This window comes from Cyanistes caeruleus, chromosome 2 (assembly GCF_971803275.1).
Source record: "Cyanistes caeruleus chromosome 2, bCyaCae1.hap1.1, whole genome shotgun sequence".
Classification (NCBI taxonomy): Eukaryota; Metazoa; Chordata; class Aves; order Passeriformes; family Paridae; genus Cyanistes; species Cyanistes caeruleus.
The window spans coordinates 96,410,134-96,425,785 of record NC_141702.1 but is presented as its reverse complement, the minus strand read 5'-3'; the positions used below and the strand labels follow the sequence as shown (position 1 = coordinate 96,425,785).

Genomic DNA, 15,652 nt, shown 5'->3' with positions numbered 1-15,652 from the left:
GCAATGACATGTCCCTTAGGAAGAGTGTAGCTATCAAAATGGATATGGGCTGGAATTTATCTCAGACAATACTCATCAGGATAGAAATTTTCATTTTGACCAAGGGAATTATTTATCTGCAAACAAATCTTCAGATGGCATGCTTCTAGATTAAATATTTACCTCCAGTGATACTTGGCATTGAAATTGGTATTTATAAACAGGGGAAAAAACAAACAAACTCCAACATCCCAGTATTTTTAAGCTTGATTTCTTTCAGACTCTTGATTTGTATGCATTTGTCTTTAATGTTAAGACATAGAGAGAGTTTGTTTAGGGTGTTTTCCAGTTGCTGGAGATATTGATGGCAAAAGTTGGGTTGTGACAGCAGCTCTGCAGGGTTTCTTGGGGGGTGACACTGGGTCTGTCTTGGGCTTGGTGCCTCTGCCAAGGGGCTGTCACTATGCCATGGAGGGCACCTCGACTGGCAGTGCCTGTGCCACCTGCCTCGTTGGCAGGCAGTGACAGTGGCTGGCACATTCTGCTATTCCTGCTGCCTTGCTTCCCTGCACAGGTGCTGGTGCAAAATTATTTAATTTGAATTAGTATCTGACATAAGGGACTGTGCTGTGAGTATTTGGGTGTTACAAGAGCCTTTCTCTTTCTAGTGCCTGCAGTGCTAAGTGTACACAACATAAAATTGTACATACTGTAAAGGTCGGGATAGGTTTTCATCTCACACTATTTAGAAGGCCAGTACCTTGCCTCAATAGAAGTCTCATTTTTTGACTTCGTTGTTACCTTCTAAAACTGTAGTATCATTTTTGGGTAACATTTTTTCTGTTTTGCCAGTTCAGCTCTCTAGCTGGGTCCTAACAGTTCTAGGAACATGTATTAGTCATCAGAAGGGGGTTGAGGAGATAATAGTGACTTGTGCAGGGTAATCGTTAGTGTTTTTTAGCAGTTGCAGGAAGTAATTGCAAGTTGAAGTAATTGCAAGCCACACTTGGAAGTTGCTGAAGTATCAAAATTGGTGAAATGTCAGAGGTGGAGTTGACGCAGCAAACTTGTCATTAAAGGTCAGCTAGAAAGGTTCAGACTGCACACACTTTCTCAGCACCAAGTCTTTGCTCTCAAATTTTGAGTAATGCCCCGATTAGAAAAGTATCTTTATGAACCCTGCATCATACTCCTGCTTCTCACAGAGAAGTAAGTTCAGCCAGAAAGAGGTGGCATTGGAAACTTCCCTCTTGTAGCAGACTTCTTCAGCCTGCTCCTTCTGCATGGAGCCAGAGCAGCTTTGAGAGCAGAACTTGCAAAGAAATACAGAAAAAGTGCTGGACATGCAGCTCCTGCCCTGTGAGCAGGGAAGAAGGAATAACCAGATATGACAGCCGTTAGTTCTTTATTGCATGATGAGAAGATGTCTTTATGCATCATAAAATCAGGATTTAGGTGATATGTCTTCTTGCTTTGCTCTTCTCTTCCGGACCCTTTTCTGTTCTTTGTATGTTCTAAAAATGCATGAATTTGTTGGAGTTTGCCCTTGTTTACCTGTGAAGCTCTTCAGAAGCATTTAAAACCATGGTAATACCCACAATCTAATTTCTGATCCCTATTAAATGCATTAAAGGGAGCGTTCACTTCCATGAGAACCTGGTTTGGGCTGACACTTCAAGTTTTTGCATGATTTGACTTACTTGGTAAATAAATGTCACACAATGTCTTGAGCATTAAGATATTTTTGAGGTTGCTTTTCTTAGATGATAGAGGTGAAAAAATCAGAGCTGCAAGTGTCACCCTGAGTGATTTGCACTGGTATGGTGCAGTTTCTGTGCTGGGGTTACGTTGGTTGCATGGTGACAAAGTGGCCCTGAAGGTTGTTGGGCAGGGGTTTGGCCAGAGCTGGCCAGTGGAGCTGATCCAACTGAAAACTAATTGGGGGTGGAGAAAGTTTTGTGTCAGGTGGCCACCAAAAATTGTGTCCTGCAGCAGATACTGGGGCAGAAAAAGCAGCATGAGCCTTCAAGGAAAATCACCCCTTTTAGCAGCAGCCCACAGTTTGACTGGCTTAAAAACAAATTAAACCATGCCCAAGACAGTAGTACTAAAGACTGAATCAGTACTAAAGACTAAAATTAGAACAACTTGTTGCTTTGACTTTTGATTTGATCTTAATGTAAAGAAACATACTCTGTCTCCTAGTGTTTCTTCTTGCTTTCAGCTTCAGAGTCTTGAATGATTATTTATGGACAACATTGAACTGAAGAAAACAGCTAATGGATTTCACTGAAGAAATCTTTGAATTGCCTATCTTTACAATATTCTATACATTTTTTTGCAATCAAGGAAACCTTTAGGCACGTAATGATATGAAAAACTGCTGAGAAGAAAAACATTTTGACAAACTTTTTTCTTTAAAGGATGCAGTTCAAACTTTTAAAAATACCACTCTGTCTGTACTATAAATAATTAACTGGACATTTTGTTCAGTGGAGGCAGAGCTGTGCTCCTGGCCCTGCTGTGGCAGGGTCACTTGTCTCCTCCAGTTTTCTGGGAGGTCTCCCCCAGGTGTACACATTGCATGACCATTCTTGCAGCCTGCAAAGACATGAGAATTCTTTGCAGGCTGCAGGAATGGTCACACCTAGTTTAGAGCATGGGCTTGTGCAGGAGTTGCAGAGGGCCAAAGGAAGGTGGAAGCTTGGAGCATGTTGACACAGTAGGTTAGTAAATGTGGATTAGTAGGTTAAACAAGCTGGCATTCAGTCTTGAGTAAGAGCACTGTGCTTGAGTAGTTACTGCATGGTAGTTCTCTCCTGGGCTCGCTCCCTGCTGGTTTATGTGGGCATATCCCAGGTTGCAGCCCAAAAAATATATTTTGTTAAAAATAAAATAAATGTTGTCAAATAAGATTATTGAAAAGGTTAGAAGATGCTGAAAAGTTATAAATAGTCTTGTTCCTGTTGATGTTATTCTGTTGTGGTGGGAGGAATATTTTTCATGCATGAAGGATCCTGTTATTTTGGTTAGCAGTATTAAGCAGAAATAGTATCCTCCTGGATGGTTCTTTTATATGTATAAATAGCTGAATTAGCATAGCTAATGCTTAGTAAGTGTATGTGGAATTAATCAGTCCTAAAACATAAGCATTAGTGGAATAAACTAGATAATTCAGTGGTTTAAGATAATTGCTGTTTTCAGAGTAACTATTATCTTTTTGGCTTTAGATTGTTCTCCCCACAGTTATCAAACAAATACAAATCTCCAGGGTTTAAAATAAGAGAATAAAATTGAGTTGCAGACACTGGAGACCTACAATATGTAGCTTTTTTCCAGAATGCTTTTCACTTGATGATTTGGAGTATATTAGTAAAAATCTATAAATTTTATTTCTGTGGGTTCAGGCAGGCCTAACCTAGCATTGCTGTTCCTGATGTGCTATGAAAAGCTGGAAGTGTTACCCAGTGATAACTACAGAAGAGCTTTGACATAGGTCTGCAAGGGACTGAAAGCTGATGTGGTAGTGGTGGGTTGAATGGCAATTCAGAGGCTCTCTCATTGCGTTGGTGCTTGTGTGATTTTGTAGAAAAACATCACTACTTTTTATTTGAAATTGTGTCTTTAGCAAATAAAAATTTCTCTTTCTGAGGGGGCTTTGATTGTTATCAGTTCTTGATTAATTAATGCCTTAATTTTGAGGAAGAAGGAAGTAAGTGGGAAAAAATGCAACTTGTAATTTGTGACACTGCTGTTAGTCCCAACTATATTCAAGTCTTGTTTTTCAAGTATTTGTAGCACTTGTAGTATTTATAATACTAGACATATATATCCATGATCAGTCACTATTGCTATTTGCAGGGCTACATTTGTTACCTAAAAACTGTTGCTTTGTAGTGAATAGTGGGAAGAGAAAACCTGAAGATTTTTTATGCTTCAGAGACCCCATCTTTAGGAAGATCAGATAAGTAATCTGTTTATGATACAAAATGTGATGTATTTAAGCAACTTTGATAGATATATCCCTTTTGAATGTACAAAATTTGGGAAACATTCCACACAGAAATGTGTTTCTCTGCAGGATCCTTTGAGGAGAAAGGGAAAAGTATCTTTATGGAAAGGCAATTTTCCCCTGTAAGGAAATTCCATGCACACATGCATGTGATTTATCAACAGTGATCGTGATAGTTCAATTTTGTGTAGGACTTCTATATAAAATACCTTCAAGGTGAAATTTTAGAAGGTCTTAGGCTGCCTTGTCAACCGAAGTGTTCTGTTCAATGATTGATTTTTCTCTTGAAAGCTCTAGTATCATGTAAGACTGTTTCAGAGTGCTTGTGTTTGCTTTGCTTCAGTTCTGAAATCTGCTTTGTGGTTCAGCCTAAATAAAGGTGAGACTCAATTCCTCCCTTTTCTGGGGAGTTTTCCATTTTAGATGTACTAGTGCCAGGATTAGCAACTGAAATTATGATTGAAACTGGTTTTATTTTTATGTATTCATTTCTGCAGAAGTGGCCTAACTGCAGCTTTATAAAACAGATGTGCAGTCACACATACAGATGTCTATCTTGCTGTTCAAGAGTTCTTCCTTGTCATGAATTAAATCTGTTTCATTTCACAATTACATAATTTGTTTATAGAGCATTTGTGGGAATTTGTTGATAGTGTCCTTGCTAAGGAGAGTGCAGCAACACTTGGTGACAGATCTGCAGTCTGAATTGTTTAAAAGACTATCTTTGCAGAAGAACAAACGTTAGTTTCTACAGCTCTTGAGAAGCAGCTTGTTGCAGGACAGTGAGTCTCCTGTCAGGCAGCAGTAGCCACAGCAGCAGGAAAGGTGTGAGCAATGCTTTCCACCCACACCTTGTTTGCAGCTGTTACTTCACCAGGGCTATTTAACTGCTAACATAACAAAATAAAAAGAGCTTAACTAAAGAACCAGTCAGTTTAATTGTATTTATACTCAGTCCCCCTTTTTGAGGGTGGCTGTTGACTTTCACCAGCACAGATACTTCTTATTGCTCTCTGGCCTGTGTTTTCTCTGACACACGGTGCGTAGATATTTCTCAGTAGCTCCTCCTGTGTAGTAACTTAATTGGAGATTGTGACTAATGTGTGATTAGTACTCGTGCATACCAAGTTCAAGGTTGGCTGTGTGGGAGCCATGTGCTTTATCCTTGAAATCAAGCAGACAGCTTAGCTGTGTCTATAGTATGACTGGTCTTTATGGAGATGGGTTGGTTCTTTTCTGTACAAGAAACCCCCAACCAAACCAAACTGCTTTGGATTTGGTTCCACCTGGGGTAAATGCAAGCTGTTGTAGAAATGTTTCCCTAATACCAAAGCTACAAGCAGTTGCAGAAGCTATGGAAGCTTCTTGGTGGAGGTAAAAAAAAAGCAGGATTTTGACTGATGCTGTTGCAAGTGTTGAATTGGATCAAGTTTGTGATTAGAGAGCTTTAGTCTCACATTCCTAAGAAACAGTGGACTTTTAAAAATATCAAAACCAGGCTTTGTGTCTGTTCTTGCTTACAAGACACAGGAGAGGTTGAATGGCTGTGAGATGGTATCCCCTGCAGCAGGGAGGTTAGCATTTGTATGACAGAGCTGGGAAAAGAGGTGCCTTCTGCAGGAGATGCTTCCCAGTGGGATGGGTAAAGCATGATGGCCTTACAAGCACAACTGGCTGCTCCTGCCCTGCTGCGGCAGAGCTGTGGGCGAATGGTCAGGAGACAAAAACTAACTAATGAATACTCCCAGCAGAAGGCTTGTCTCTTAGAGGCTGTTTTTTTCAAGGGAGGGAGTGGATTGTCATCCTTAAGTTTTGGGTAAGAAGATGCAAAGAAGGACAGTAACTCTTCAAGGTCACTTTAGCTTGTCGGAGTTGAGTTCAAAGCTGTTTTACTGAATGGGCTCTGGTATGGAGAGGTAATAAAGCAGTGGCCACATAGGGCTGTGAGTAAGTGGAAGGAATTCCTGTACCTGAAATACCAGAAAACTAAGATAAGGCAGCAAGTTGGGGAGTCTATTTCAAAACAGGTTTTCCCTTTATCTGAAATTGCCATGTCCTGTGACTTGGCATGATAAGAGGCTTGAAATAGCGCTGTGTACACCAGTGCTGGTGTCTCCCCCCACTCTGGTGTAAGCATGTTTCTGCTGAGCAAAAAATGCTCAGATCCTGCTTTTTCCAGCAGTGCTGAAAGGGAAGGCTTTCCCTGCAGGGTAGATGAGTGTTTTGGGAGAAGGAGGTCTGTATTTCGTTGGGAAAGGAAATTAATACTACAGGCCAGGATTCTATTTTTCTTGATGGAGTTTTGCATAGTGGCACTTACGATAGATTGGCTTAGAATAGCACAGAATGAGATCAAAGAAATGGTTTGTACAGTGGTGTTTTTGATGTTATAAATTAGATATTTATGAGTCCTGGGGGAAAGAAATGCACAGCACAATGAAGCAGCCAGTACAAAAACTTTCAGAAATCTTCCAACACTTTTATTTACAGGGATAATGTCTATCATGATTTCTAGATAACAGAAACTAGAGATTATTCATTTGTGTGCCATGATTTGAGATGAGTAGAATTTTGTAAGTAAACATTGCATGGTACAAAATGAAATGTATCCATAAGAGAAGAGGTTGTTTTGCTTTGCCTGATGTTATCTCAATGATTTCAGTGCTTTTCTGTTTTGCTGCTGAAATGTTACTCTAGAATTGATGAGAATATAGCAATCTTAGAGTAGAACTTCTTTCCTCTGGGGCAAAAATGTACTTGTTCAAAGCATACCACAAACAAAAACCCAACTAAGTTAGTTGCCCAAATAAGCAATAAATATTTAAGATACTGGAAGATTTCCATAAGTGTCAGATTGAAAGTATGTTGGTACTACTGAATTCAAATGCTTTGCAGCAGAGGAGATGCACTGCCATTAATGGGGAATGTTGGACTTCGCCTGTGTTGTTGCAATCTAAAGATTGAATGTTTCACAAACTTGGATTTTATTCATGTTACTAGGAAAGTATATGTTTTGGAAATAGAGCTTGGATAATCAGAGGTAAGCTGCATGAATTGGTGCTTAAATTCTGAAAAAAAAATAAAATTCTAATTCTACGTACACTTCTTTGAGCAAGAATTAGCACCATCACTCTGGCAAGAGCAGTTAAAAATTAAGTGGTTCTGGGTAGAGGGAGGGGTGCAGAGAGAGATGGAGAATCTGAGATTACTGTGATTCTTTTTTTTCCCCTTTTCTTCCCTCCTTCGCCTCTCTCCCTTTCCATTTACAAGCCTCCACACCAACTTCCTTGCCTGCCACATAACTGCTGGTATCTGTCTGTGCAAATGAGTTCGCACAGTACTCCAGGAAAACCTATGTTTCAGATGGTCCCATGTTTCTCCATGAACTCTGTGCATTCGCTGGACTTTGTGTTGTTTTGGATAGCAGTACTTTTGTCTGAGCCTGACTGTGGTTATCATTCATTCTGTTGAGCAGGTCAGTGGCAATTAATGCTGCCATCTTTTTTTAGATTTGTGCATTAAAGACATAGAGTGTTCTCTCTGTGGGATGTCAGACTGAACTTAAAAGTCAGTGTCCATCAAGAGTGTGTTGAAATCATACAGGTAGTAAGATCCAGCTTTTAATTACTTGGTCATAGTCTCCTCCAAGTTAGAACTCAGAAAAGGAGATTCTTCCCATAAAAGCAGTTGGTTGGTATTTTGAGTTACCTTTATTTTCTTTTCATGTGTCTCTCTTATTTTTATGGGAAAGCTCTTAATCTTGCATCTTGAAAAATCGCATGCATTTAAACACTGACCTTGCTGCAGCACTTAGGGTAGTTCATTGGTAGCCCACAAGTGTTAATTAACCTTTAGGCAGTGTGGGTTCATGAATTTAATTTCATTTAACAGAGGAAGAGTGAAGTTAAAAAGAGATTAAGGTCAAAAGCATCTGCTAATTGCCTAATTTTCTAATTAAGCAGTTGCCTAATTTGAAACTAGAAAGGCTTGATTGTCAAAGTGCATAGGGAGAACTGCCCTGTACATGTCAAAAGCCTGATTGCTTCTGGTGGGTTTAGCTGTGAGAGCCGAGCACTTTTCCACACTGATGTCTGGTGTTTTGAGTTAGGCACAGCATGCAGGCTCCTCTGCAGTGAGGCTTTGGGAGCACGGGAGAAATGCTTTCCTACTCTGGGTGTCCTGCCTGCTGGGGCCACTGGGGAGCCCCAGGCAGTGGCTGGCTTTGTCTCTCTACTGCAGAACGAAAGCCTGTTGAGCTTCTCCTTAGGTGGCTTGGGTGCTGTTTGCGGCTTGGGTGCTGTCTGCTTTCGGTGCAGGGAGGTGAGAGGTGGCTGAGCCCTCGGGGAAGTGGAAGACTTCAGGGATGTGGTCACCCTTCAGCATATCAAAAGTTGTTTTCTTAGAAAATGTTAGCTAGATCAGTTTGGGCATTAAGGAGGATGGGGATTAACCTACATTGTTTCATGTTCACTTCATTTGTTACTTTTAAATTAGCATTTTAGCATGGAAATGTTCTAACACTTCTAGCACAGTATGAAATATTTCAAGTGAAGGAATACTGTGTGTGCTAAAGTGTTAATGCATGTGTAACTTACAGTAGAGCAGTGTATTGCAGCTGTGTCTGGTTGCTGTGTGAATTTCCAAGCCTCTATGTTAGAAAAGATGCTCCCTGCCCCACTTCTTACTGTGACATGAAAATGGGGTGGCGCCAAATATTGATAAGAGCTTGGGGTGGCTGGGATAGCTGCTAAGCCATACATGGGGGATCCCAAGTAGGTGCCCATAGCCACCATGAATTCTGTCTATGGAGTGTAAAGGTCACTGATTTGTAGCAGAAATATTATTTTGGAAGGGTATGGGCTTGTCTTGCATGTTGAAGGCCAAGCGTTGAAAAGTAGTATCAGGAACAATGTCAGGAGCATCAGTAGCCAAGGAATATTAGGGGAAGAAAAGTGCTTAAAAATCATAAGGGTTTTTAAGCAGTGGGTGGGGAAAAACCCATGAATGGTCTTACTTTAGAGATGCATCTCAGTGGAGGTGGAGCTGATAGGAAGTACGCAGTTGGGGAAGGATATGAGGCAGTGCCTGCATAATCTGCCTTGTCAAATAATCAAATGGATACCAGTGTCAAATCTGAGAAGTGTCTGTAAGCATTTGTTCTGTTTTTGCAGTCTGTCTATCAAACCTAGTATCAGCAAATATGAAATATAATTTTTTTGTGCCCAGTAAGCTATACAGTTACTGGAAACTTAGGCAAGCAGAACACTAATGTTGATCAAATATGGCATGGGTGGGGCTGTGCCCTGTGAATCTCAAACTGATATATTTCTAGATTATCTGTATTAAAACTGAGTGTTTACAGCAGCAGAAACACAAGCTTGTTACAAAAATATTTTTACTTTCTTTAATTTGTGGTTATTATTGGGTTATTTTTTTGTCAGTATGTTTTTGTGTCATCTTTTAATCTTTCTCCTTCATTTGCTTTTTCATGACAGGCAAATAAAAATTTATTAATATCTGCCTGTGCACACAAATCTGTCTAGCATATACAAACAGAGCTAGTAATTGTTAGGCATGAAGTAAATCATCTTACAGAATAACCCTTTCAAATAAAGTTGCTTGAAAACATGGGCCATGTTCTTTATAATGTAATGATGCAGGCTCACAGACATGAACATGCTTCAAACTGGCCATAAAGCAGTCCACAGTATCGAAGGCCAGCAGCAGCTATTGCACAGCAGAATACTCATGAGCTTCAGCTAAATCATCTCATGGATCATCTAAAGACAAATAAAATACTGCTTGCTGTGGACTTGTGATCAAAGTGGTTTGTGGAATGGCTAGTGTAGAGTAATATATCCTTTTATTATTATTATTATTATCTACTTGTATGGGGTAAAATTAGATGGGTCTATGAAACATTAAAAAATCTCATGAGCTGTTCAAACTGTTCAGACCACAGTCTGGTTGATGTGATGGTCTTTGTGCAGCATCGATTCTGAGCAAATGAGTGCTGTGTGACAATGTTCTTCCTGAAAACCTGAAGAAATGTCTTAGAAGTCTAAGAAGGAGTCAAATATAGGGTTTAGCCAGTTTGGAAATGTTAGTATACTGCACTGTCTGCAGTCAGTGGCTTACCTGTACCCATCTCAGAACATCTACATTATTATTCTAAAAAGAAAATAAAGAACTAACACTTTTGTCACCAGTAACAAGTATGAGATCAAGCAGTGCATTGGTTTGAATTTTGTGCAGGAAAACTGGAAGATTAGGGAAAAGAATGGACAGCTAGCACAGGAAGCCAAAGGTGTGTGAGGTAATTGAAAGAGTTAAAGGCCAGATATTGTGCTTGCAGGAAGGGAGAGTTGGGGGGAACTTCCCACTCCACTGCCATGCCATAAGCTCTAGGTTCTAGGATGATAAAGTATCGTTTGGGCTGTGGGAGAGCTCTTTGAATTCTCTGTGCTCATGCTGTGTGCTTTAATTCCCATTCTTGTATTCTTTCCATGACTCACGTCCTTTACAAAACTGAGATAATTTTTGCATGTGCTGGCATTCAGAGGAGATACTGTGAACAAAAGTATGGAGTCTTAATTCTACTTTATTTTTTTTGTTGAAAATTATGAATTACAGGTATGTAACATAGTTCTTGATCTTTGCACTTTCTTAAACTATAAGAGACCCTCTATAAACTACTCTTAATATAGGTGATCTGCAGAAAACTGTGGAGAGTTTTCTTTCTTATAACATGTAGGAAAATAAATTTGTAAGCTATCTCTCTGGAAACATAAGCCTCATCCAGAGTCAAAATTTTCAGTGCTCTTTAAAACAAAAATTGGAATTTATATAAATACATACTTTCCTTCACACATGAGCAGATCATGGTCCTCATGAGAAAAGGTTTTTTGGGGATAGTTATCTCCTGAAATTGTCAGCCAGATCTTTATTCCAGTCCCAGTAATTTCTGTTCTGTTCCTTTTCCCTAATAAAAGACTCTTACCTCTCTGGGCAAAATATAGAGAACGCTGTGGGTTAACAGCCAGGGCTTTAAAATTACCTATGGTTGATGCGGCTATATTGGATAAAACACTGCCCTGTGGTTTAAATTTCCATGCGCTGGAATTTATAGAATTTGTTTTTCTGAAATGCTGTTTATGTCTAAAATTAATTCCTTACTAAGATTTAATCAAATCCGGGAGGAATTTACTCAGGTGACAATGGATGGTCTGGATTTGTTGAGGGGGTCCAGAATAGATGGTTCAGTAGTAATTTTTAATTTTTTTTATTTTTTTTCAAATGTAGCCAGTTCAACATTCTCATAGGCAGGCACATGATGAAAGGTGATGCTTTTCAAATGCTGGTACCCTCAAATGCCTGCTAGATGACATATGAGATGTGTGTCTTGGAAGGTTTGTTAAGTACCATCACCCTGTCCTGGATACCCCTTTTGAAGTTCCTGGCCCAAGGCTAAGGGGCAGTTGGAATTGTTTGCCTTGTTTGATCTGCTAGGAGTGGTTTGATGCCTGTGCCTGTGAAGAGTCCTGCACAGACTAACCTGTCTGTTCAGTGCTGTTCATTGACTATGAGAAATGAACCCTCATTTTTAGGGTCATCCTTGCATCTCATGAGTACTGAATGCAACCATCCCATGTATATCTTTTCTTACTCCAAAAGCAAGGGAAGAATTGATGTTTTCTGGGCTAAAATCAAACTGATGAACTGTGAAAAATAACAGAACATTTTATTTTGAAAGTTATAGTGCTGTATGTTTAGACCTAGCATGTTTTTGCTGTCATTTGCACGCCAGTACTCTTACCTTAAACCAGTTTTTAAGACTGAAATAACCTAGATTCACATCTCTGTGGATGTCTCCTCACTACTACCAGTAAGCACTGTAGATAGTGCTTTTCTTCCACACTGCATCTTGTTCCCAGTGTGTCCCTTAAAAGCATAGGTCAGCAACAGCTTAGAAAATAACGACCAGCACATGGGAAATGGTGATGTTTGGTTGTAATAAGAATAGCCAGGGAACTTAAAAGGTATTTTTAAAATGAATCAAATTAATGACTCAATAATCAACTGCACTTACAAACTATTTGCTCTGTTTTCTTAACTGGTTTTCCTCTTTAAATATATTTCTCTCTGGTTTAATAAAAGAAGAGCAGCTTATGTAAGGCCTGGATAGATGCACCTCTATGTCAGCACAAGGGAAAGGACAGATGTTTAGGAGTGGGAGAAGGGGAAGGGAGGAGATGGAATTTTGCTTCCTATTAACTGACTTTGTTCTTGCATAAGAGCTCTTTCCTCTCTGAAGGGGAGGGCATGTCCTTGAAGGAAGGCTTTTTTTTTTTTTTTTTGGTGTGAACTTCTTTTGAAGTAGTTCTTTAGATTATAAAATATGTTTTAAATGAAAGAAGAAATCTGGAAGAGATTTTGAAAACTTCTGTGAAGAAAAGATGTAATTGTGCAGATTTGTCAGAATAATCTCATGGATTCCAGCTTTGTTTACTTTTACTACGTCTTCTTTTAACATAATCCCTGTTGAGTTACTTTTCAAGACACTGTCAGGAAGGGCATGTTGAAATTCAGTTGAATATTTGCTGTAATGGGTGAGATATTTGGGTTGGGAATTATTAGTTTGAATTCTCTAATAGTTGCCAGGGATACCTGGTAATATATATGGTTGTCATCACTTGAAACAGATGCTGCTTCTGTAGAATGATAAAGAACAATGAAGTGTGCTGCTGTATTCTTTGATCAACCAAATGTCTCAATTTCCCAGTGATATCCTTGTTCTCCAGCTTCTTTCAGTCACCGTGTCTCCCATGCCCTTTCTGCAATGCAGAGCAGCCGCTCGGGGTGTGAAACTTCCCATTATACAACAGGGCACATTGCTTTGCCTGGTTTGAAATCAGCTGAATGGCTCAACCTTCCTGGCCTTCTCCTCATGCCCCATTTCCATAGTTGTGCCCTCTGACAAGCTGTTGGGTTGAAGCCGAGTTTGGGGGTCCTTCTGCCTCTCTGTGCTGTGCCAAGGCTTGAGGCTCCACAGCACAGCTCACAGAGGAGAGCATTGGTCAACTCCTCTGCTGTCGCACCAGATATGTTGAGGAGGTCAAAGCTCACCCTTACAGGGCAGGAAGATTTGCTCTCCTGTTGTTCTTTGAAATTCTAATTAGTGACATGCCTTTGGGAGCTGCAGCAGCCAGCTAATGCGCCCCAGTTTTGGGGTGCTGGGGTTCAACAGCAACAGTCAGGTCAATTAGTAGTTCATGGGAAATAAAGATGTCCAGAAATGTGCAGATCATTTGCTTCTGTGCTCATCACAGAGACTGATCAGTAGTGGAGCCTTTTCTGGTTTGGTAATTACTCTTGTTTGGACTCTACATGGGGAGCACAGTAATATTTGGCTTCTAAAATGATGATTTGACGTAGCTGCTTATCCCTTTTACAAGTGTTTTACAGTGATCTGCTATATATTTATGCAGCCTGGGAACACACCCATAATTTATCCATTATAATGGATAATATCTATTAATTGAAGACTTTAGCTAACAAAAAAAGCAAAAAAATTAATTTAGAGGGGTTTGCCTGGGTTTTTTCCTCCTCTTTTTTTAAGGAAATATCAAACTGCTTTCTTCTGTTTGGACTGCTACTCGGTGTAAGAGAAGTCACAAAGTTTATGATATTTTGAATGTAACTGTTTTCTCAAGTGTTCATTGTGACTGGTCCACTGCATCTGCTTAAAGGCTGATAGTTGCAGGATAGTAAAAATATTAATTATATTATAAGTCCATTTACTTTTCTGAAGTAAAAGCTTTTCTTCATGGATGAATGTCCATTTACCTTGGTTCCTTTTTTGTATGCTGCATAGGTATGCATGTTTCCCAGCTCCTTAAAACAGATGGAGATTTATGTTTTGAACATGAGGGTTTTAATAAAAGAATGTTACACAGTCCTTCCCAGCCTGAGAAAGGTGTCACAGGTCTGGGTTTGTAAAGTCCTGCTGAGAAACCATTGGATGTGCTGGCCTGTGGAGTCATTAAATTTTCTGCATATAGGGAGGTACAGTTTTGGATGGTGGTATTAAAGGTATTTTTGTTGAGTCCTAATCTGTTGTCTCTGGATCTCCATTTGATTATGTACCTTATTTGTTATTGAATTCCCCTGCAGTTCTTTGCATCATCCAGAATGAATATAGTACTAACAATGCAGTGTACACTTTTGCTTTTGCTTTAACCAAATTGTGAATTAAAACAATATGCAAAATTGTCATTTAGGGGCTGTTTTATTATTGTAATCTTAACTGTTCCTTTCAGTTCAGTAATAATTGTGGATACATTTCATTACTAAAGTGTTTTTAGGGTTTTTTTACTAATTCATGTAGGACTTTTGTTTGTGTTGTGAAAGTAGTAATTATGATGCTTTATTTTGGTTGGTTCAGCTCTTGGTCTGTCAGTAGTATCATGTTTTAACTGAGTGAAAGTTGCCATTAAACTCCCTAATCTCTTTGACAGTGAACTCATTGGAGCAATTTGGCTCAGTATTTCTTTTGTTTACATGTATTTTGAAAGTTATTAAGGTTTTTTGTTTTTGTTTTTGTTTTTTAGGAAAAATCAGAGTATAAGGATTGTGGCTTGTATTAATTTTTTTCTCCTTGATATGTCTTCCTAAGAATACTGGAAACTAAAGTTTAGATTTAATAGAATCACAGTAATAATATCAGTTATTTAGCTTTGCATTTAATTTTGCTGTATTTATTTTGTAGAATATGAACTTAAATGAACTATATAATACAAGTGAATTTTTGTAAACCTCTATTAGAAGTTCCTTACTGAGTTTTTAGGAAGCCTTAGACAGGATGGATAAGGAATTCACTACCTTGGTGATTGAGTGACATACTCTTTTACAGGTTTGCTGGGGTTTTTTAAGTGATTGGCATATGATTTATTAGAACAGCCAAATACAGAGATCTGTTATTTGTTATTTTGGCTTGGCAGAAATAATGCAAAGAACTGTCAAAGGCAAAGAGTAAGCAGAAGCTGTAATTTCCTTTTTTACCACTGAAGAATAGATTTGGCTGGGTGAGGCCTTCAATGCTAATCTGTCTCTGTGTGGCCAAACAGATTTTTGGAACCTTCTTGTACTGCATTTATTTTCTCTTCACTTCAGGCCAAATTTTATAAGGTTGTATGTTTTTTGGCACATCCAGGGTGATGATGTGAAAAAAGTTAAAGAGAAGGAATTGAATTTAAGAACTCTGATATAGATCATTTAAATTGAGACTGCCACTTGATGCAATTAGGTCATTTTTAACAGTACTTGTATGTTCAACTGTGGACTTTTTTTTTTTTTAACTTTGAAACTTGCTTTAATATTAAGGGTCATAGTTAAAATTCTTCAACAGTTCCACAAGAATATATTGCAGAATTTTACCACGGTTTTAACCTTGTAGGTTAATTCAGTTGGCTGTTTAAATAAAGTTAATTTCAGTCTTCCTTGTACTTGTAAGCATGTTTTGCATAGGAAGCACATTCCTTCTTGTGATTTTAATAAGACCATGCTCCTTGCTAATGATTAGTAATGATTTCTGTCCTGAAGCATTCATTTGATATTTGTGCTAATATCCATTCTTTATTGGCCTGAACATGTTTGTTAGAA

At 38.9% G+C, this 15,652-nt stretch overlaps 1 protein-coding gene across 7 annotated transcripts in view; it reads left to right on the top strand.

The window, feature by feature from the left end:
• The window catches only part of EML4 (EMAP like 4), a 145,810-nt gene that overhangs the window by 62,845 nt on the left and 67,313 nt on the right, over positions 1-15,652 (top strand). The window lies entirely within an intron of this gene.